Source organism: Thalassophryne amazonica, chromosome 2 (genome assembly GCF_902500255.1).
Source record: "Thalassophryne amazonica chromosome 2, fThaAma1.1, whole genome shotgun sequence".
Classification (NCBI taxonomy): Eukaryota; Metazoa; Chordata; class Actinopteri; order Batrachoidiformes; family Batrachoididae; genus Thalassophryne; species Thalassophryne amazonica.
Genome location: NC_047104.1, coordinates 29,378,713 through 29,403,403, shown reverse-complemented (window position 1 = coordinate 29,403,403; position 24,691 = coordinate 29,378,713). Strand labels below are relative to the sequence as shown.

Genomic DNA, 24,691 nt, shown 5'->3' with positions numbered 1-24,691 from the left:
TAAGTTAGCACCCAGGGCATCAAGCAGGAACCAAGAAAGGGGGACAGAATGAGGGGATAGAGGTTTGCCCAGTGACCCCAGTGGCAGACAGAGACCAACAGGGGGTGGCTAGACACAGGAGGTGCAAACGAGGCCAGTAACAGGAACCAATAGGAGGCAATGGAGTGAAGGAGGCAAAGTCACAGAGAGTGCCAACAAGAAGCAGAGACATGAGACAGGATTGATATCTTTAATTCACTTTGATGTTTCCTATTGGTTGCAGTTGGTGTTCTTGGTTGTGGTTGATCTGGGTGAATAAAAACTCTGTGTGTCTCGGAGCTTTCTCATATCGTGCCCCTGTTCTGTGGAATGATCTCTCTGCGTCAATAAAACAGTCCGATTCTGTAGAGACTTTCAAGTCCAGACTTAAGATGCACTTATTTTCCCTTTCGTATGGCTAGCATACTGGCATAGTATGATACTATGCTTCCTACCCTTTTAAATTAATTTTATTAGTAAACAGAGTGGGTCTTGGCCTCAACTTTATCTAAAGTCTGGGTCTGGTAATGAAGCTCAGGGCTAGTAGCCGGCGATCATCTTAGTATTTCTTCTGCTTTCCTGTTGCTTAATGCTGACAAATTTTAAGTGTAGTTTTTCTGGCCAACTGATTCAGTTTTCTTTTTTCTCTGTCTGGATTTTCTTTTTTTTTTTCTTTTTCTTTTTGAGGAAGATGAAATTATTTAGCATGTGCCGGACTCTGATGCTCTGATGCTCTGATGGTGTTTTATTGAATAAGTCCTGACATTTTGTATTGTAGTGTGGTATGGTGGTCTTCCAATGAGCAGCAAAGCATAAGTTAATAAAGCTGGTAAATGTGGTGTCTAAGGTGGTTGGGGTACCGCTACCAAAGCTACAGCATATTTATGATAAATGGGCCAGAGGAAAGACAAACCAAATTTTTTATTGCCCTGAGCACCCATTCTTTGGGGAGTTTAATTTGCTCCCCTCTGGTTGATGTTTTAGGCAACCTAAGCTAAGGACTAGTTGTGCCATGGATTATTTTATTCCTGTGGCTATCAGGAATTTGAATGCATTGAACAGACATTTCTTTATTTATTTTATTCCTGTCCATGTTTATGATGACAGTTTTTAGTTGTGTATTGTTCATTGGCTTTTGCCATTGGTTTTTGGGGTAATGAGTGTTTTTATTGTTGAGTGTCTTGTGTTGTGCGTACAATTGTCGTGGGTGTCTGGTGGTGGTGTTCTGTTGTACATGTGCCTTGGACATCCTGTTGCACTCTAAATTTCCTTTCCTTTTTAAGGATAAATAAAGTGAAACTTGAACATGGACTGGATGATTTCTGTGGTGGACGCGGGACAGACTCCACTGTAGGAACAGTGGAGGGGTTTAATGGAAAAACATTACGATCAAACGGGACATTTTATCCGATGCAAGTGAAAATCTGCTGTACAAAATCCGTTATATATGGTGTTTATTACATGGAAAACAATACAAAAATTTGGGGACTTTTTTTGTCTGGTGACTGCAAATATCTGGTTTATATGATGATGGTTTAGGTGAGTTTTACTGTACATGGGACTGAACAATAATACGGAGCCCTGGAAGTGTCATCCCAAAATGTTTTGCATGTGGAGAGAATGTGCACACGTTTTATTATAGTGTGCGCATGTTTTATTATATTGTGCACTCGTTTTGTGACGTGCGCATGTTTTGCACACATTTTATGATATTGTGCGCTCGTTTTATGATATTGTGCACTTGTTTTATATTGTGCGCACGTTTTATTATAGTGTGCGCTCATTTTATTGTGCACACGTTTTATGATATTGTGCGCACGTTTTATTATATTGTGCGCTCATTTTATGATATTGTGCGCAAAAAAAGGGCACGATCTACTTAAACATGGCCACAATTTGTAAAACGTGCACTCAATATTGTCTTGACACATAAATGTTGGCTATTTGTCAACAAACCATTCGAGGGCTCAATTAAAGGAAAACGTGCGCACGAATTATCACGGCCAGCAAAACATGTGCATGTTTTATTAATTTGTGGACTCATTAAAGGAAAACGTGCACACAAATTATCATGGCCAGAAAAAAATATCACTTTAAGTGACCTCTCCCGGGTTCTGTACAATAAATTTACCTCGCAAAATTTTGATGATGATGTTGCTTCCATCCCACACATCTGACTTTATTTTCCCAAATTTTTCTTCTGTTCAGATCTGAAGGGAATCTGTACATCTTGAAGCCCTTGTTGTGTCTATTTGTGCATCTAAATTCTGCAAATAAATAAAAAAATAAAAGCTGGATTTGCTCGGTGACACATTAACAGCAAATGATACTTTGAACCCAAGATGGCATTTTTCTCGACTTGTCATGTCTCCACTCTCTCTAATCAAGGCACTCTAATGCTACCCTGCACCCCGCCCTCCCCAAACTGGTTTCCACCTCAGACCATCTGATAGTGCCTTTGAAGGGAGCGTACAGGATGCAAAAAGGTGGTGAGAGCAGGTGAAAAAAAATTGAAGTGACTGAATCTTGCATATGGGCACTGCTAAAGCTTCATGAGTGCAGTGGAGAGATTTCAAGAGTTGCTAATAAAAAGCTGATGCAAGAGTTTTGTCCATCAAAGCCAGCAGACATATGCTGTGGATAACTGCCAGCATGAAGAGCAAAACAACCGACCAGATCCTCATCATTTAGCCATGCATACTAATTAGCAGTAAATCTCTTCTGGGTTTCTGTTTTTATTGCTTGCACCACCCGAGTGGAAACCTTTTCAAGCTGTCATCCAGTTAACATTATGTTCCACCGTGGCAACAAAACGTGACTGACAGATGTTGCACCTCAGCCCTCCAGGGCGTCTACTGTGGAACAGGTCCAGTATCGACTGCACAGACAAAATGTCAGGCAAGAATGACTTACAGCTGAAGGAAGCTCGCACCTCGTGTGTGCTACAAATACAAACAAGAAAACAAGAGCAACCAGGAGTGTGCATACCTCAACCTGAGCCACCTTTCCACTTTACCATCAAGTCAGCATTTAAGAAATTTCTGAAAATGGTGGTATTTCAGAAATGCTGTCAACATCCAAACAACAGAACAGTATCAATTTTCTAGCAGATTAAAAAAAATGAATCATATGCGTTCAGTGAATTGTGACAAAATGTTTTGGGGTTTTGTTTGTACTTTTTTAGTATTTCCACTCTGCTTATGTGGAACAATTTATGTACCTTCCACACCCCAGCAGGAGTAATCAGTAATTATATAGTTGACGTAAATGGTTTACTATTTCAGGCAATTTGGACTACTAACTTACAGATACCACGTACTGCTTCTACCAGTGCAGCTAAAACAGGTGATCTCAATAATTAGCTCATCCACCTGCCTGAAGAGTTGAACTGAAGCCTTGAACTGGTTTATTAGGAAGATGGACCAAATGTGTGGTTGGACTTTCTGAAGCCGGAGTTTTCTGCCTCTAATTCCAGGTTATCCGTCTATGTCTTGAGAAGTCTTAGTTGAGAAGTACCCCTGTGATGGATCTTGTCCAGGGAGAGTTGTGGATTCTCATTAGTTTCATACTATGATTGAGGAGGTGATGATCAAGTAGTTAAAGTGGCAAGCTTGAGACCAGAAAACAGTTAAAATTCCCAAGGTGAATGTGAGGCATCAATGTAAAGTGCTCTGACGATGAAAGTCTGACATAAATGCACACTGAAAAAAAATGCTACTTTGGATCTACTTAAAAAAAATGATGTAATTTGTTACAGCTAATTTTTTTTAGTTTCTCACAATGTATACGAGGTCTGTCCAAAAAGTATCAGACCTTTTTATTTTTTTCAAAAACCTTATGGATGCTTGCATGAGCCAACCTTGAACCTTCATGCGCATGCGTGATTTTTTTCACGCCTGTCGGTTGCGTCATTCGCCTGTGAGTAGGCTTTGAGTGAGCACTGGTCCTCCCCCCTCGAGGATTTGTCCAATCCTGTCTATGGCTGATTCAGAGACTCTGATTAATGCTTTTATCTTTTCTAGACTGGATTGCTGCAATGCCCTCTTCTCTGGCTTACTGCAGTCCAGCATTCAAGGCTTCCAACTGGTTCAAAATGCAGCAGGTAGAACTTTGACTAGAAGCAGAATTTTGGTCACATTACACTGATTTTCCTTACCACTCGATAAGGGGGATTGGTAAGGACAGACCTTACCTGTGTGAAGCAACCTGAGGCAGCATTGTTGTGATTTGGTGCTATATAAATAAAATTGAATTGAATTTAATTTCATTGACAGGGAGTAGATCTGCTGCTTTTTCCACACCGAGAGGAGCCAGCTATGGTTCTTTGGGCATCTGGTGAGGATGCCCCTGGTTGTCTCTCTGGGGATGTCTTCCTGGGAGAAGGCCCAGGACATGCTGGGGGGATTTTATTTCCCATCTGGTTTGGGAACACCTCGGGATCCCCTAGGAAGAGTTAGAGGACATGACTGAGGATAGGCAGAGGTGTCAAGTAATGAAGTACAAATACTTCGTTACTGTACTTAAGTACACTTTTTAGGTATCTATACTTTACTCCATTACTTATTTTTCTGCCTACTTCTGACTTCTACTCATTACATTTTCACACAAGTATCTGTACTTTCTATTCCTTACATTTTTAACACAAACAGCCTCGTTACTCTTGGCTTCAGTTTAATGATTATACATGTATATATTTCACATCATGTGCGCCTGTAATCAACTTTGAACCGTGAACCAATTGAAGCAGTGGTTCACAGATTGAAGCAATGCTTCGACCTATTGCTTTGTTTATTCTTTCTTTCTTTCGTTTAATTTTCCCCCGCTAAAACCCTAAAGAGCATACTTCTGTGAGCATTATTTACCTTTTCTATGTTAAACCGACCTGTTATGGTCTTCTGAAACAGTTGATAGATGTATTTTATAACTTAAAAACAGGAGCAATGCTAACGCGTTAGCATGTCTATGGCATTTTCTGTTGTGTGGGCCGCTGAAGAGGAGGTACTGCTGGCCCACCACCACCAGATGGCGCCCTGCTTGGAGTGCGGGCTTCAAGCACGAGAGGGCGCCAGAACCAGTGGAGTGACAGCTGTCATCATCACCACCAGCTGTCACTCATCAACGTCAACCTCCATAAAAGCTGGACTGCAACTCCACCTCCCCGCCGAGAAATCATCTACCATACAGGTAATTTCTCTGCTAAGCTTAACTGTGACTAATAGTCTGATCTCATTCGCAGCCGTTTTCCTGTGACGATGTCCTTATCTGCGGTATTGGCGTTTGGTGTGGACTGCGACAGCTTCGCCTCACACCCCAAACCAGATAAGTGGTTTCACAGGAGCTGTACGAGTGTGTGATTGGAGGTGGAGGTTCTCCCTCCTAACTGAACACAGACTGTGGGATTACTGAGTGTGCGAACTCACACTCATCAAACTGTTGCCAGCAGTACCGGGTCTGACTGCTGAAGACAGTGGCCACCTGGGGCGCAGGGCTTGGCGGCTCCGGTGTTCTTCAGATCCGTTGGTGGTGGAAGCTGTGTGGGTTCCGGCTCTTCTATCACCAGACGTCTTCTATCTTCGAGGCTGCCACACGCCACCTTGTGTATGATTGACATTCCGCACTATTGTTATTGTCTGTACTTCGTTGTGCGCTTCACAACATTAAATTGTTACTTTTTGGCTTATCCATTGTCCGTTCATTAACGCCCCTGTTGTGGGTCCGTGTCACGACACTTTCCCAACAATTTTCAATGTTAAAACTTAGCATTAAGCAATTGCAGCTCTCATCATGTTCGGGTGCATTTGTTTTCAAATTGTAATATTTCTTAAATTTATTTTTGTTTATATATTAATAATCTAATGATTTTAGAGAAAGAGGCAAAAAGAACCTGAATAGAAACACAACAGAAAATATAAAAGCAATGAACATACATAAATAAATGTTTCCTGTAAACACCTAGTGACTCTTACACCTCCACTTCATCCCTGTCTTATTTAATGACAGTTTGTTTCGGTCAAACCATATTTTCAATTTGTTAATTTCTTCAGTGATTTTCTCCAGAACTATCTGCCAAACTAGAAAACTGCTGCATCCTAGTAAGAGCAGAATACTACTGGAATTAATATGAATAAGGAAAGTTGTGTGTTTTTTTTTTTTTTTTTTTTTTCCCTTCACTAAATGGATGCTGCGCTCACTGCAGTTTATTGTCTGGAATAGTCCCAGATTGCATTTCAGAGCTTCTAGAATTGAAACATTTTCATGCAGGTGGTGTTAGGGGTTAATTTTGGGTTTTGGGTCTTGGGCCACATGTAGAACGAATCAGTTTTGAAATTAAGCTTTCAATTCATATAGTGGCATCTACTTTTTTTTTTTTTTTTTTTAAGGTTACTTTATACTTTTATACTTTAAGTAGGTTTTGGAGCACATACTTTTTCACTTTTACTTGAGTAAACAGGTCAAGTTGATACTTCAACTTTTACCAGAGTGTTTTTAAACTGCAGTATCTGTACTTCTACTTAAGTAACAAATGTGTGTACTTTTGACACCACTGAGGATAGGGAAGTGTGGGGAGAGTCGTTTGGTTTGCTGTCACTGTGACCCTGACCTGGATAAGCAGCAGGAAATGAATGAATGATTGATCATGAATAATCCATAAATTGTTTCATCAGCAAAAGTCTGAAAATCACATTGAGAATGAAAGAACTAGAGAAACTCTGCAGCTTTAGTTTTACAGACACTGGCCAGGTATTTTAAGGAATGTTTACATGGGACAACACCAACACAGATGAATTAGTGTATTTTATGAAAATTGCACTTTCTCTCCTGCCTCATAAAGTCACAAAAATTGTTCATGCAAGATGCCTCAAGCTTTATCGGCTAAAATAAATTGTAGTTTTGTCCCGGTTGTGTTGGGTGAAGACTAACACTGAAGGTTAGCCTTGTGATTTCAGTACACTGTGATCACACTGTTTTGCCAAATAAACCTGGATATCCCTGAAGATAGTCTGGAGTGGGAGAGAGAGAAACATGTACCAATGTTTCATGTATCACTGACCTTTGTCTTCTTATTCCTTCAAACCACCAAGACAGAATGTTACAGGATATGGCTGTTTACCAATCGCCATTTTGGTGGCATATATATATATATATATATATATATGTGTGTGTGTGTGTGTGTGTATGTGCATGTCCATGCTGTTGGGGACTTCCAGCATTCTCAGCACAATCTCAGTCCTCTGTGTCAGCGTGCCCTGTTAGGATGACAGCGGGAAGATTATGTTTGCTTTGTTTAGGTGAGTGTTGTGTTTTGGTGCCAGGCAGTAATGTTTCATCGGTGCTTCTTATCGCAGCTTATTTGAGATGTCCCTGAGAGGGGGGAAGGGGATCTGGATTTATCCAAGCAGCCCTTTTTATCTTTATATATGTAATACATTTGGAAGCTTGCACCAATGCCATGTTGTGCTGCATCCACCACACCACAAAACCACTCTGGGTCGTGGATAACAGCTGCCCGTACAGAATGGTCCACATCCACATCTCCAAAGTAGCCAAATATCTGCCACAGCCAGGCAAAACATGTGTATGTCCCCTTTGATTTGTCTCTGATATATACATATCTCTTTAAGCAGATTACTTTGTAAATAATCTTTTTATTGTCTTCGCAATTTACAAGTAAGATTTGTGGTCTACCTCATGAGCTGTTGAACAGTTGGCTTGGTGGCATAGAATTTGGAGCATCTCATCTTGTTGATCAGTGTTGGATTACAGTAGTGTCCACATCAGCCTACCTGTCTATGACTTTATCCAGCCTTTATAATAGTCAGGTTCACTGTGTTGCCCTTGTAACTTTCATTAGATTATTATTATTTATTTATTTTCATTCATAAAACCGGATGCTTATACGAGGTCTGTCAATAAAGTATAGGTCCTTTTTATTTTTTTCAAAAACTATATGGATTTCATTCATATGTTTTTACGTCAGACATGCTTGAACCCTCGTGCGCATGCGTGAGTTTTTCCACGCCTGTCGGTGACGTCATTCACCTTTGAGCACTCCTTGTGGGAGGAGTCGTCCAGCCCCTCGTTGGAATTCCTTTGTCTGAGAACTTGCTGAGAGACTGGCACTTTGTTTGATCAAAATTTTTTCTAAACCTGTGAGACACATCGAAGTGGACATGGTTCGAAAAATTAAGATGGTTTTCGGTGAAAATTTTAACGGCTGATGAGAGATTTTGAGGTGATACTGTCGCTTTAAGGACTTCCCACAGTGCGAGACGTCGCGCAGCACTCTCAGGCGCCGTCGTCAGCCTGTTTCAAGCTGAAAACCTCCACATTTCAGGCTCTGTTGATCCAGGATGTCGTGAGAGAACAGAGAAGTTTCAGAAGAAGTCGGTTTCAGCATTTTATCCGGATATTCCACTGTTAAAGGAGATTTTTTTAATGCAAGACGTGCGGACGGATTGCAGCGTCGGCTCGCAGCCGCTGCAACGCTCCGCCACAGGAAAAACACCTCCGTTGGAAGCCGTAAGGACAAGTTGGAACATGTCCAGCTGTTAAACAATTTCTCATATACTCACTCCACTGAAAGCCATCAAAAGCTGCCTGGATTTTACAAATGGTTATCAACACGGAGGTGTTTTTCCTGTGCCGCCGCACCGCGCCGTCTGCGTCCCGACGCGCGGACCCGTCCGCGCGGACCCGTCCGCACGGACCCGTCCGCACGGACCCGTCCGCACGTCTTTCATTAAAAAAAATCTCCTTTAACCGTGGAATATCCGGATAAAATGCTGAAACCGACTTCTTCTGAAACTTCTCTGTTCTCTCACGACGTCCTGGATCAATAGAGCCTGAAATGTGGAGGTTTTCAGCTTGAAACAGGCTGACGACGGTGCCTGGGACCGCTGCGCGACGTCTCGCACCATGGGATATGTGCATTTGCGCATATGTGATGCGCAAATGCACCTGACTAACATTGTAGCTAGGTAGCCTGGTCCAACACATGATTCATTCATCCTGACCAACAGCATGGTTAGGGACTGGCTAGCTACAGGCTGGTATGGTGCATGATGGGTCGCTGCCTGGTGAGTAATTTATTTGTTACATTGTCCCCAATGGGAATCAGCACGGTCACATTTGGGCATGTTTTGTGTTATCATTTACTGTGTATATGTTGTTTGTATGTGTCATGATAGTGATGCTACAGCTGCAGAGCTCCTTAACATGCCCCCAATTGGCTCGCTGTGTTCAGTATATGTCAGTGAACATGTGTGTAAAGTTGTGGAGGTCACAGACTTTCAGCCGCAGTGCACCTCTGCATTCATTAACAGTACTGCAGTACCGACCTGTGAAAGTGTGCCATATTGTGCTGGCCTGTGGCGTCCTCCATAATGTGGTAATGCCACAGCATACCACTGCCAGAGCAGTACATCCTCCCACCAGAGGAACAGGATGCCAAACCTGTCTACTTCATCCTACCCCTGGAAGCCATACGGGCCCAACAGCATGTGCTACTGCTGACATGCTTGACCTTCTTAGGTCCTTGAGGACACCTGGGGCTGGCGTGCTGACAGTAGCAAAGGTTTTTGTTATCCTGCAACAATGTACCTTGAATCAGTATGTACACTGAATCAGCATTCAGCTTGGGACTCCGACGAGGGCGGTCGCATGTCCTCCACTCTCCCTTATCTCTGCTCTCTGTTTTAACCTTCAAGTCCCTACTTCACCAGACTGTGAATTCCTCAAATTATATTGGATACTGGATCTATTGGACTACTATTGGATTAACCATGGAATTGATCAGCTGGTCTCTGAATGCTATTGACACCATCTTTTCTACAAGAAGGTCAGGACCGGGGGATCCTACCTGCCCAGATGGAACGTATCCTGCGGGCTATGTTTTCGACTCCTGGGGGTCGTGGTGTGTTGCATGCTTTGCACCTTTCTGTGTTGAGGACGTCGATGATTTATTCATATTTGGTCTTATGGTAGCAGGGCTGGTACTTTCTGGCTTATGTGCTGCCCTGATCTACCGCAAAGTTGGCAAGATGGCGGCATCAAAAACCACGGCCCCTCGCTTGTCCTTCATGATTAACGAGTTGGGCAAGGCAGTGCATTCTCAGATTGGATGACATCTTGGAGCAGATGTGTGCCTTGCAGATGAAGATGAAGATTTCGGAAGCCGAGGAATATTCTTAATTCATAATTGGGAATATTCTTAAATCATAATTGGGATTTGGTTGTTCAAGTGAAGCTGTAAAAAGCTGTGTTTTTCACTGCTCAAACCACAACATGGCAGGCTTATCAAGCCTGAAGGACAAATTGCCCTGCTGCTGTTTTCCTCCAGAGGAATGTCTTTGGCCTTGGTGAACATTCGGCTGTTTCTTATCTCAACTCACAAAGACAATAAACTGTTTCACAGGACTGAAACATGCGCCACTCCCTCTCCCCCCCCCCCCCCCCACCCCCATCACACAACCCCTACTCCGGTTTCTGCTCACGTCATCCCTTCCCTTCTGCAGGGGGCGGCGCGGTTTTAGCTGCAGCTGCCCCCCCAAGCTGATGGTGGCGCAACTCAGGGTTGCTGCGAGACCTTTACCCACTTGCCTCAATTTGGATAATGGACTTCTTCAAATTTAGTGCACATAAACAATGTCAAATGTGTATGTGCTGTCTTTAATTCTGATGTGTGTGTCATTATTACAGTAAACAAGTAATAACTGTGGACTAATTGCTGTCTGAGGTAACTGGAGTGTAAACATAATTTCTCCACTGTGAGATCAATAAATATCTCCTCTCTCATCTCCCAGATGATGTTAGACAAGCCCCAAATTTCACCAGTTTTGAGTTCAAACTGAAAATGTTTTTTTTTGTTTTTTTTTACAATGCCGTCTCCACCATGTTATGGCTATTATTTTATCTTCTCTTCTTCACACTTATGGGGCAGCACAGTCTCCTTTGATCCCCTATTGCAGGATTTGACCGCATCTGGGGACAGTTGGCACGAACACGGCAGAGAATCACTGGGCGGAGTGTGGGAGTTTCAGCACAAACCATTCAGCCTGGCTTGGTAAACTTAGCGGACCTGCCTGTTTAAGACGTGCCAGTTTAAAATGGTTTCAGCTGAAACCCCCATCCTCTGAATGGTTTGTGCTGACACTCCCACACTCAACCCAAGGATTAGTCTCTTCCCACAAGCAATGTTAATTCTAACTGAAAAATGGTGTACTATTTTGTTTTCGGCTGCAATCACCAAAGAAGTCACGAAAAGTGCAGTTTTTTCAGTTCCCAGTGGAGAAGGGAAGACAAGGCAAATGGGAGAGGTTGTGTCAGTAAGTGTTAGCCTACACAGCTAACCAGAGTAGCTGCACAATGGCCTTGGCCTTGAAATTATGTCATATGCGTCATATTTTACCCCTTTAGCCCTCGTCCTCAAAAAAGACTGTGCTGCCCAATTGTCTGTACGATTGCTATTTAAAAATTAAATTGTGAATTTTAAAATAAATTGTATTTTAAATTGTAAATTGTTTAGGACTTCATTTCATCTTTTATATTGTTTGTCCTCACTTCTTTTTGTAAATTTGTAGCTTTTATTGTTTTTTTATTGGTTTGCCCTAGTGGGTGAAATGTGCTGCATAAATAAAGCTGGCTTGCCTAAACTTTCCTTATTTGCATAATTTAAAATATTCTACAGCATAAAGTGAGAATTCCCTGAATGTGGAACACGCTTCTGTAAAAGTTTGCTTAAACACTGATTATTCATATTGAGAGACACCTGAGCAGCTTCTGCAACCTGAAGAGGTTAAACTATTTTCTTTCGGGTCAGTCCAAAGCTCCAGTGAGGCCTGAACAATGTGAGTGCTACAGTAGAATAGAAAATACAAAAAAAAAAAAAAAAAAAGGTCCTATAGGTGCTTTCTTGTGCCAGGGCTTCCTACACATGTAAATGATACACTCTGAGTGCTCGCACCAGCACATCCTCGAATTCGTGCTGCTGTTACTGAGCTGAATGGATTTCCCAGTAGAGGGAGGCGGGGGGGTTGAAGAAAGCGAATGGTGCAGGCATAGCGGGGAGGGCTGGATGCATTACAGGAGGAGGCTGTTGGGTGAAAGGAAACCTTGCTCTGGGCAAGGATTGGGTAAAAACCTCTCTGCATTTTATGTCTTTCAGAAATCGCGCTCCCTCCTCCCTACCTCATTCCTTTTCACCCCAGTTCCAGCTTTTCAATAAGAGGGGTTTAGGGGGTGGGCTGTCACATATTTGTGTGAAATAGAGAGGAACATAAAATTGGCAGCGACACAAACACCTGAATCAGGCCGCTCGACCCTGCAGCTGATACACATCGCTTTCCTTTGCATTGCCGTCTGCTCTTTCATTCATCTCCTATCTTATTCATTCCATCCAACACATAACCAACAGCAGAGCAGTGGAAGGTGGAAATAAGTCTTCCACAATCAGGACTTCATGTTTTAGAAAGTGTGTTTCTGTGAGTGGAAACTAATTTGCAATAAGGGGGAAAAATGTTGCTAGACTAAGTGACGTATGCTTTTATTCCTTTAACCTTTTAAAGCCTAGAGTCCCCAAATTTGGGGACTTGCCCTGTTTTGGAACATTTGAACACTCATAACACCAACATACACTTATTATACATCAAAATGTCAAGCGAAGTCTCCTCTACAAAAGTATCCACTTCAATCACATATCAACTAACCACAGCTGAAACACCAAGCAAATAAAGACATGAATCGGAATTCTTTTTTTTTTTTTTTTTTGGAGAAAAAACCTCATTTACTCCTACCAAGTATTATTTACTTTCAATTTTTTTTGCATCCACAACATCCCCTAGGACCTGTCTTTTAGCTGATCCAAACTTTTGCATTTTTGACCTTGTACAACCTAAGAAATAAATCATAATGTATGGGTATGTGATTTTGGTGAAATAGGCTCTAGGGCTTAAGGGGTTAAATACTAAACCAGACTAATGACACAGACAGACATGCTGAAAAAATGGCTAATATTACTTAAGTACGTCTATTTATTTATTTTTACCTTGAATATTCAGAAGTGATTTTTGTCCGTCTCCAGCACATATTGTATGTTGCAACTGTCAGAACTGATGGTGGCCAGTTTCCTTTCATGGTTGTGATATTTTTTTTTATTCCACTGTCACATTTTTGCATATTCATTTCACTGTATGTACAGATACTTCAATCATATCCAGAAAGGTTTTATCAGAAAGGTTATTAAATAATATACCTAATGGGCTTGATGAAGGTTTGCATGTAAAAAAGTGTGCAAACTTCATGTCACAAACAAATGTCCAACCTGACCAACTAATGATGTGCACTGAGGATTGCATCTTTCAAATGAGCAAAATAACACATATTTAGTAAGGTCACATTGACAGTTGACCAGTCATGGGCACAGCAAAACAAAAGTTAGCTTCTTATTAATCTTAATTTATTAATCGATTAACTAAAAAGTTATCTTTTATGATGCTAAACCAATAAACTGCTAAAAAATGTATCTTTATTACAGATAACCCATAACTTTAGTATTGATTCGGACACGGCCACATCAGATTATACTGTCGGCTACTGATAAACCAGTTTCATTTTCACTTTTTGCTCCTGAGTAAATTCAAGGATCATAAACACATAAGAACGCACGAAAAATGAATGAATAAAAAATGTTGTTCGTCCTTTGGGGTCGAAGATGACCATGGCTCCACTAGGTGGGTAATCAGTGACGGTGCGTCCGGAGGTGGCTGATGAGGCCAATCCAGGCTTGAAAGGTGCGCCCACATGCAGGACACACATGGGTAGGCACTGTGGTGGCGGTAGAGGTAGCTCGGGCCTTGCGTGCGGCTCGTTTTGTTTGGGCGTCCGCGATCCGTCTGGCATCTGCTGCGCGGGCACCACTGGTGGTCTTGCTGTGCCACTGAGGGCGGTTGTGGGCAAGAGTTTCCCAGGAGGTGAGCTCAAAGCCCAGGTTTTTCAGGGACGCTTTGAGACAGTCTTTCTAGCGTTTCTTCTGCCCCCGGACAGAGCGCTTGCCCTGGCACAATTCTCCATACAGGAGCTGCTTTGGCAGTCGAGTGTCTGGCATTCTGATTACGTGGCCAGTCCATCTGACTTGCGTCTTCTGCAGGAGGGTGTAGATGCTGGGGAGGCCTGCTCGCTCAAGGACCTCCGTGTCCGGGACTTTGTCCTGCCACCTGATGTGAAGGAGGCGATGGAGGCAGCTCATATGGAAGCGGTTGAGCTGCTTGGCATGTCTGCTGTAGACAGTCCAGGTCTCACTGGCATAGAGCAGGGTGGTTAGAACCACTGCACGGTAGACCTTCAGCTTGGTGGTAATGCTAAGTCCTCTCCATTCCCAGACATTCTCACTGAGCCTTCCAAATGAGGTGCTGGCTTTTGCAACCCTGTTGTTGATTTCTGCATCGATGTTGACTGCGCGAGAAAGGGTGCTACCCAGGTATGTAAAGTTGTCGACCGCCTGCAGATTCTGTCTTGTCACTGTGATGTGGGGTTCTTGGTATAGTTTTCAAGGTGCTGGTTGGTACATAACTTCGGTCTTTTTGGTGCTGATGGTGAGACCGAAGTTGTCACATGCTCTAGAGAAGCAGTCCATTTCATGCTATATCTTCTGTTCTGTAGCTGCGTTGAGCGCGCAATCATCAGCAAACAATAGATCTCTGATGATGGTCTCTGTCACCTTGGTGACAGCCTGGAGGCACCTGAGGTTGAACAGCCCGCCGTCAGTTCTGTATCTGAGGCGAATGCCGTCCTGGCCATCCTGGAAAGCGTCGGTCAGCATGACGGAAAAGGCCATGCTGAACAGTGTCGGGGCAAGAACGCAGCCCTGCTTTATGCCCTTGGTGACTGGGAAGGCCTCTGACTCGTCACCATCATCCAGAACTTTCACCATCATGCCGTCATGGAACTGTTGCACCATTGTGATGAACCTGCAGCCAAACGTCTCTATGATTTTCCACAGGCCTTCTCTGCTGACCGTATCGAAGGCCTTCGTCAGATCAACAAAGGTCACGAAGAGGTCACTGTGTTGCTCCTGGCACTTTTCCTGAAGTTGGCACGCAGCAAATATCATGTCCACAGTTCCACGTCCGGCACGGAATCCGCATTGACTTTCTGGGAGAAGGCCCTGCTCAAGGTGTTGTAGTAGGCGGTTGAGCAGGACTCGAGCCAGGATTTTCCCTACGATGGACAGAAGGGAGATGCCTCTATGGTTGTCGCATTGCTGGCGGTTGCCTTTCCTCTTGTAGATGTGGACGATACTGGCGTCCTTCAACTGTTGGAGGACCTTGCCTGCGCTCCACAATGACTGGAAGAGTTTGGTCAGTCTTTGCAGCAATGCTGGGTCGCCTGCCTTGTACACTTCAGCAGGGATAGCATCTGATCCTGGAGCTTTGCCGCAGGAGAGCTGTTTGATGGCCTGTCTGACTTCATCTTCTGTGGGCGGAGTGTCGAGGTCTTCGTTGACCTCCACCTGAGGTAGACGCACAATGGCCTTTTCGTTGATTACGGCAGGGCGATTGAGGACCTGGTTGAAATGTTCAGCCCATCTCTCCAGTATCTGCTTCTTCTCTGTCAGCAGTTGGGTCCCATCTGCACTGAGGAGGGGGGAGGAGACTGAGGACTGAGGTCCATAGACAGCCTTCAGCGAGTCGTAGAAGCGCTTGGTGTTGTGACTGTCTGCATAGCCCTGGATTTCATCGGCCTTCTTGCTGAACCAGTCATCTTGCATCTCACGTATCTTCTTCTGGACCCTCTGCCTGGCACTGGTTAAAGCATCTTTCTTCGCTTGTGAGGAGGGCTCGTTCTGGTGGACTCAGAACAGCTGGTGTTTCTCTGTCAGCAGGGACTGAATCTCTCCCTCGTTCTCGTCGAACCAGCCCTGGTTTTTACGTATGGTTGGTCCGAGTTGTTCGAGAGCCGTGGAGTAGACAGTGTCTCTGAACGCAGCCCACTGTTCCTCAATGCTGTCCTGGTTGTAAAGCGTGTCGGGCAGCCTGTCATCCAAGTCACTGGAGAGTTGGTCAGCGACCTTCTTCAGCTTCGAGACATTGAGCCTCTTTACAGCCTTCTGACCCTGGGGTCTTCTTGCTGGCTGGATGCGAAGTTTGCACTTAGAGATGATGAGCCGGTGGTCAGTCCAGCACTCGGCGCCGCACATCAACTTGATCACCCGCACGTCCTGCCTATTCCTCTTCCTGGTGATGACATAATCGATCAGATGTCAGTGCCTGGAACGCGGGTGCATCCAAGATGTCTTGTTGTGGATGGGGAGGCGGAACAGGGTATTGGTGATGACGAGGTCATGTGCAGCACAGGTTTTGAGAAGCAGCAGTCTGTTGCTGTTGCACTTGCCAATGCCATGTCTTCCAATGGCTCCATCCCAGGTCTGGTGGTCGACCCCTACTCTAGCACTGAAGTCCCCGAGGACAAAAAGTTTCTCGGACTGTGGGACAGCTGCAATAAGGGTGTCGAGTTCGTCGTAGAACTTGTCCTTGCTGTCTTCAGGGTTTGTCATGGTGGGGGCATATGCACTAATCAGAGTCGCATTCTTCTTTCCCCCCAGCGGGAGCTGAAGAATCATCAGTCATTCATTGATGCCCTCTGGAAGCTTGGCAAGTTTCCTTGTGAGATGGGACTTGATGGCAAAGCCACCTCCTGCTTCTTGCCGTTCAGCGCTGCTGCGACCGCTCCAGAAGAAAGTGTATCCACCACCTTGCTCTGTGAGCTGGCCCTTGTCCACAAGGAATGTTTTGCTGAGTGCCGCTATGTCCACGTTATAGTGAGCTAGTTCCCTGGCCACTAGCGCCGTTCTTCTTTCTGGCCTGTCTGCTTTGATGTTATCCAGCAGGGTTTGCACATTCCATGTGCCAAGATTTAATACCTTCACTTTCTTTTTTGCTGAGTTACGACCGCTGAGTGGGATCCCCGCAAGCCGCAGTATGCTTACCGGGGTGAGTTTGCCCTGTTCACGCTCCACAGCGCTTTGCTGGGTCCACCTTTCTGCCCGTTGAACCAATCTGTTGGTTTCCTCCGCGCAGTCTGCCGGATCCAGTCTTCGCATGCAAGGGTAGACAAGCCCGAATTCACTGAGGGTTTTAGACCCGTCAGCTACCCTCCGCCTGGTTCAGCCGGCCAGTCGAAGCTGTTGCCCGGGGTGTGGCCGCTGTTGCATGCTAACAGCTGATGGAGCCACAGGGGAGAGCTGAGTGCATGGTGAGGACCAAGATGGGCGAACTACTCCGAAGAGCACGACATGTCCCCCCAACAGAGGTACTACCTCTACCATACACCCCATACACCCCTCAATAAAAAATAAAACCCAAACACTGTCATCATCTTTCAAAAGCAGTAAAACACAGTCACAGTTTATCTCGGTATTATATACACAAACTAAAAAGCTGCTGCATTTTTCACATGCTTTGAACCCTGCGGCTCACACAATTAATATTGTTATGGATGCACTAATAGACATGCATGATACAATTAAAACATAATAAGCTTTTACTGTTAGTTGATAAATACAATCATGAATTTCATGAGGATAATGACGGATGTAACTATTGCACATCTGAGGATGGCCTTAATATATCACAGCTGGTTTGACATTTATATTGATATTATAGATATATGAATAGTTTATTCAACATTATACAACCCCAATTCCAGTGAAGTTGGGATGTTGTGTAAAATATAAATAAAACAGAATACAATGATTTGCAAATCCTCTTCAACCTATATTCAATTGAATACACCACAAAGACAAGATATTTAATGTTCAAACTGATAAACCTTATTGTTTTTGTGCAAATATTTTCTCATTTTGAAATGGATGCCTGCAGTATGTTTCAAAAAAGCTGGGACAGTGGTATGTTTACCACTGTGTTGCATCACCTTTCAATAAGGGTATGGGAACTGAGGACACTAATTGTTGAAGCTTTGTAGGTGGAATTCTTTTCCATTCTTGCTTGATGTACGACTTCAGTTGTTCAACAGTCCGGGGTCTCCGTTGTCGTATTTTACACTTCATAATGCGCCACATATTTTCAGTGGGTGACAGGTCTGGACTACAGGCAGGCCAGTCTAGTGCATGCACTCTTTTAATATGAAGCCATGCTCTTGTAACACATGCAGAATGTGGCTTGGCATTGTCTTACTGAAATAAGCAGGGACATCCCTGAAAACGACGTTGCTTGGATGGCAGCATGTGTTGCTCCAAAACCTGGATGTACCTTTCAGCACTGATGGTGTCATCACAGATGTGTAAGTTGCCCAATGTCATGGTTACTAACACACCCCATACCATCACAGATGCTGGCTTTTGAACTTTGCACTGGTAAAAATCTGGATGGTCTTTTCCCTCTTTTGTCCAGAGGCTATGATGTCCATGATTTCCAAAAACAATTTGAAATGTGAACTCATCAGACCACAGCACACTTTTCCACTTTGCATCTGTCCATTTCAAATGAGCTTGGGCCCAGAGAAGGCGGAGGTGTTTCTGGATGTTGTTGATGTATGGCTTTCGCTTTGCATGGTAGAATTTTAACTTGTATTTGTAGATGTAGCAACGAACTGTGTTAACTGACAATGGCTTTCTGAAGTGTTCCTGAGCCCATGGAGTAACATCCTTTACACAATGATGTTTATTAATGCATTGCCACCTGAGGGATCAAAGGTCACGGACATTCAATGTTGGTTTTCGGCCTTGCCGCTTATTTGTAGAAAGTTCTCCAGATTCTCCGAATCGTCTGATTATATTATGGACTGTAGATGATGGAATCCCTAAATTCCTTGCAATTGAATGTTGAGAAACATTGTTCTTAAACTGTTGTACTATTTTTTCACGCAGTTGTTCACAAAGTGGTGATCCTCGCCCCACATTTGCTTGTGAACTGCTGAGCCTTTTGGGAATGCTCATTTTATAACCAGTCATGACACTCACAATCAGTGTCCTCAATTCCCAAATGTTTATTGAGTGTTATTAGAAAGAAAGGTGATGAAACACAGTGGTAAACATACCAGTGTCCCAGCTTTTTTGAAACGTGTTGCAAGCATCCATTTCAAAATGAGCAAATCTTTGCACAAAAACAATAAAGTTTATCAGTTTGAACATTAAATATCTCGTCTTTGTGGTGTATTCAGTTGAATATAGGTTGAAGAGGATTTGCAAATCATTGTATTCTGTTTTTAATTTACATTTCACACAACATTCCAACTTCATTGGAATTGGGGTTGTGCATCTATTAATGCAATGATTGGCAGAGTAAAAGACATGTATAAATTATTACCTGTTAGTTTCAGTGGGATTCCAGTCCAGTCTCACGTTTTTTGTTTGTTTGTTTTTCATGCTCCCGTCATGAAATGATTCAAATTTTTTGTGACTTTTTTTAACTCACTATTTTAACTCACTATTACTAACCCTACTCCTACCCCCCAACCCTAACCTTAACCATAACCTAGCCCTACTCCTTCCCCACCCCTGACCCCCCGCTTCACTTTTAATTTTGTGCAGCCATCATAGAATGTATTAGAATGAATTTGTGCTGCTGTGTTGAAAATGTGGCACTTTCATGAACCAGCAGAATAATGTATATTTTGTGCTGCTGAATCACGACATGCCTTGAAACTGGGTTGGGGAGTCATCTGAAGAAATAAAGTGTCCTTTTTTAAAAAATCCAAAACAGTGTCTAAACGGTGAGGAAAAGTCCCTCCCTCTGTACACAGCTGCACTATGAGAGCTCCTCTCCCCAACCGAGTTGTGGCGATTAAATTATCCTGTCAGCCACAAAGAAATAAAATAAAATAATGTTAAATTATTAGTCTGTTTTGTTTGTGTCGAGCAGATGGTAACAGTGTAACGCCCAAAGTGAACCTGAACTACACTAGCCACAATGCTCCCTGCGTCGTCCAGCCAGTCATGTCTTGCGCTTAATGATGATGTAATCAGCAAGCGACAGGCAGCAAGTCTGTTTGTGTCAAGTGGACGGTAACAATGTAATGTCCAAAGTGAACCTGAACTACACTACCCACAATGCTCCATGTGTCGACCGGCCAATCATGTCTTGCGCTTAATGATGACATCATCAGCAAGCGACAGACAACCAGTCTGCCATAAACATACGACAGACAGACTAAAATGTTTGATCTTATGCCGTGTTCACACCGGTCGAGACACGAGCGACTGCAGCGACAGGTTGCCATGTAATCCCTATGTAAGGACGCGTTTTGGTGCCAAACTGCACAGTGCGATGCGATGGACGCGAGTGAAGCGATTTTGAGCGTTTGGCCCTCCTCCCCAAGTTGAAAAATCTGAACTTTTTCATCTCGTCGCGCCGTGATGACCAATCAGTGCGTTGCGCGGACAAACTTCGTTCTTGATGGAGGAGAAACTCATCGTCGCTGTGAACGCGAGGCCTGAGTTGTACGACCCTTCAAACTGTGATTACAAAGACAAGTACAAAAAGGACATTGCGTGGAGACGAGTCAGCGAGGAGACCGGACTGGAAGGTAACCTTTGATTTTTTTTTTTTTTTTTGTAGTTTGCTAATGGCTTTAGCGACTTTGTTCTTGGCAGATCCATGTAATAATAGCAATACTTTTCACAGTAAATGATCCAAAGTTAACAATAGCCACATTATTGACTGATTCTGCATCATTTTGAGCAACGCGGACTGAGGGGGAACAATGTTTCGTGCTGCATGCGTGCGTGCGCGCGAACGAACGAACCGCCGGTAATGTGGAGATATCTGGAGTTTATTCTTGATGTGGATATGTTCAGTCTCTTGCAATCTGCCGGACTTATGTCCCTTTTGTCCTTTATTTAACACAATTATGACAGAGGGGTGAGAAAGCGAGGAGCTGCAGCCTTTTTTTTTCACATGTGCACAAGCGAACTCGCCCACGAAAATAAATTTATTAACTACACGGATGTATAAACAAGTGGTGACTGGTTTATCGGGGGCATAATGGTGACAACACATTATATGCTGCCCTCCAAATCAATCACTATTTATATATTGACCTCCAAAATGAGAGCTGCTGTCATCACATTATATGCTGCCCTCCAAACCAGTCACTATTTATATACTGACCTCCAAAATGAGAGCCGCTGTTCCACAAAGTCAAGTTATTTAATGGCTAATCCTCTACACTAATCAAAATGATATTATGTTAATTGATAGTTAGTGTTTAAAAAAACAAATCTATCATAATCTATTTTCAGTGGAAGTGTGCCGCAAGCGGTGGAAGGGCTTGCCGGACACGTACCTCAGGGAGAGAAGGATGGAGATGGAGGCCAGGAAGAGTGGGGCAGCAGCACACCAGCGGAGGAGATGGAGGTTCTCTGGTGTCCTCTCGTTCCTGGACCCATTCGTGGCTCCCCGGCCCACTACCAGCAACATGAGCCAGGTCCAGGAGCCACAAGAGGCCCAGAACCAGGGTCTCCCTCCCTCATCCACCTTGGACCAGGAGTCAGAAGGTACAGTGCAACCAAAACATGTATTTTAACATGTCTTTTAAAGACGTCCTAACATTATGTCCTGTCATTAAAGAGGATGATGAAGAGCCCAGGACCTCTTCACTTTCTGAGGTCCCGTCAGGCTCAAACGACCCTGGTCCTTCTGGTGCTGCTGCTGCACCCACTTCCCCGGTGTCCACTCCCACAGGTGTGTGCTGGTTATAATACAATCCACCAATCAATGTAGTTTTTCTTTGTTTAGGGCTGTACACACTGTAGAAATTGTGGGAAATCTAATTTAAATTTTTAAATTTTTCACAGGACAAAGAAAGAGGAGGAGAACCAGACCACAGGAGGAGCCTTCTGCGGTGGAGGCTGCCATTTTGGCAGCTCTCCAAAACCGGCCACCACCAACTCCCCCTCCTCCCCCTCCTCCTCAGGAATTTAGTGCTATGGAGCATTTTCTCCTCAGTTTAGCTCCATCTCTTGAAAGACTGCCATTTTATGAGCAAGAAATAGCAAAACTGGAAATTCAGAAGGTCATAATTGATCATTCCACATTTGTGCTTAATTTGGAACATTCGGCCCCTCAATAGATTTTTTTTTTACAATATAAATTGGCAGTTTTTCAAGGGATGGACCTAAACATTATCTCCATCCTTCTCTCCCTACCAGCCTGTCTCCAGTTCTTTTTGTACTTGTCTTTATAAATTTTGTTCCAGTCGTACAACTCAGGCCTAGTAAACAATATGTCTCAATAAAATTGTTCTTTTTTTCCTGACAACTATGATATAATTTCATGCAGTCGATTTCTACGTAAGTATGACATTTTCATTTATCCACCAATGCATACTACTACTACTACTACTACGACTACTACGAATAATAATGTACTTTTGTGATGTGTAGAAATATAAGGTTTTTTACTTGGGCTTATCTCAATTTATTAAATCCATTATAGCACATAAACAAACAATACTTTATGACTTTTCAAGAAGAAAGTAAGCCACAACAGTGTTTTCATGGAAGTTTTAAGTGGTAAAGTCAGCAATGATGAAGAAAGTACAAAATAATTGCACTCAGCAAATATAAAAGACAGAACAAATAATGTAGAAAATGGGTGAAGTTAAGGTTTGCTCTTTGTGTGTTTGTGGGTGGCTTTTAAAAAAGCCGTTTGTAGTTGCTAAATCACTGTTAAATCACTCAGTGGGCTGCCATGGTAGTGCTCCCTCCACTGTGAAGAAGTCTTTAAAGACGTCCCTCACACGCCGTGCCTCTGTTGAGGAGTTGTTGGCAGCTACTCGGCCCAGGCCTGGCAATGGCTCCTCTCCACCTACTGGACTCCACAATGTTGGTGTCTCATCATCCACTGAAGCCCGCAAGAAATTGTGTAGCACACATATGGCCTTCACACACTGCTCCACAACTTCTGTGCGCACTTCAATGAGGCGATGATACCACCTCCACTGGGAGGCCAGAATGCCAAAGGCGTCCTCTACCACCAGCCGGGCGCGGGACAAGCAGTAATTAAATGACCGCTCCTCTGATGACAGACGACCACGTCCTGGGAAGGGCCGCATCATGCACCTCCTCAGCGGGAACGCCTCATCCACCATGAAGACATAGGGCTGGGGTCCTCGGTCTGCAGCTCCAGGAAGGAGTTTGTCAGGAGGCAGATGGAGTGTTCCATCCCACAAACCCTGGCCAAAGGCAGAGTTGGCCAGAATGCCACCGTCACTTGTCCTACCATACCCGCCTACATCAATCACCCGGAACGATACCGAGCGTCCACAACAGCAAGGAGCACAATAGAAAAATGCCCCTTGTAGTTGTGGAACAGGGATCCTGAGTTGGGAGGTGCTTGGATCTGGACGTGCTTTCCGTCCACAGCTCCGCAGCACAGGGGAAACTGCCACTGCTGGTAGAACTCCTCCGCAATGGACCTCCAGTCTTCAGTGGTGGGCACAGCCATGAAGCTCTCCCTGAGGCAGTCACCACCTGAGGGACAATAACAGTGACGGCAGACACTCCCACCCGGAAACTATTAGCGATAGTTTGGTAGGAGTCCCCTGTGGCCAGATACCTAATCAAACAAAAACAAACAAGAGTGTAAAATATACAATGTGTGACATGTATTACATTACTTGTCATATAAGCAAGAACACACAAATATATACACTCAACAAAAATATAAACGCAACACTTTTGGTTTTGCTCTCATTTTGTATGAGATGAACTCAAAGATGTAAAACTTTTTCCACATACACAATATCACCATTTCTCTCAAATATTGTTCACAAACTAGTCTAAATCTGTGATAGTGAGCACTTCTCCTTTGCTGAGATAATCCATCCCACCTCACAGGTGTGCCATATCAAGATGCTGATTAGACACCATGATTAGTGCACACGGCGGTCCCGGCTCCACACAGCAATCCGTTTAGAAATGATGTGGTGGTTTCTGCCTCTCGATGGCGGCTCGGAGCGCAGCGAGCCGTGCACCATTGTGGGCCGTCCTTAAAGCTGTAGTAACACTCCTTATTCTCTGTGAAGCCTGTAAAATTTTCACCAAAAGCCAGATAAATTTTTTGAATGGTTTCCAGCTGTCTGTCTCTAACAGTTTCTGAAAAAATTCTGATGGAAAAAAAGCCCAAATCATTCCGCCATTTCCTCGCAATGAAACAACGTGGACCAGTGCTCACTCAAAGCCTGCCCACAGGCGAATGACGCAACCGACAGGCGTGGAAAAACTCACGCATGCGCACGAAGGTTCAAGCTTGGCTGACGTAAAAACATATGAATCAAATCCATATATTTTTTGCATAAAATATAAAGGTCGGATACTTTTCTCATAGACCTTGTATAAAGTATCAAAAACAATATTTAGCAGTCATCAATTTTATAATTATATTCATCACTATATATGCATTATATATTCATTATTTTTTTACCACTTTACTTGGGCACTGTTTGAAAGCCAATAGATAGCGCTACTGGGTGGCATTGAATATCTTTGTTAATAACAATCTATTATTATCTAAATAGTTATTATCTGAACCACATTTTACCAGGAAATTCCCATTACGAATGATTTTGTTATGTGTCGGACGCGGTCGGACCACCGACCCAGCGTTTGACAGGACCCAGCATGAAATAAGCAGAGCACGGTTCAAAAGATAACAGAATT

The 24,691-nt window shown here is 43.7% G+C and overlaps 1 long non-coding RNA gene across 1 annotated transcript; it reads right to left on the bottom strand.

Moving 5' to 3' along the window:
- Positions 1-285: 285 nt before the first annotated feature.
- Positions 286-17,302, bottom strand: LOC117501946. The gene is made up of 3 exons (XR_004558136.1): positions 17,291-17,302; positions 9,303-9,305; positions 286-404 (listed from the first exon to the last, which is right to left on the bottom strand). It is a non-coding gene; the product is annotated as an uncharacterized LOC117501946 (long non-coding RNA).
- Positions 17,303-24,691: the final 7,389 nt, after the last annotated feature.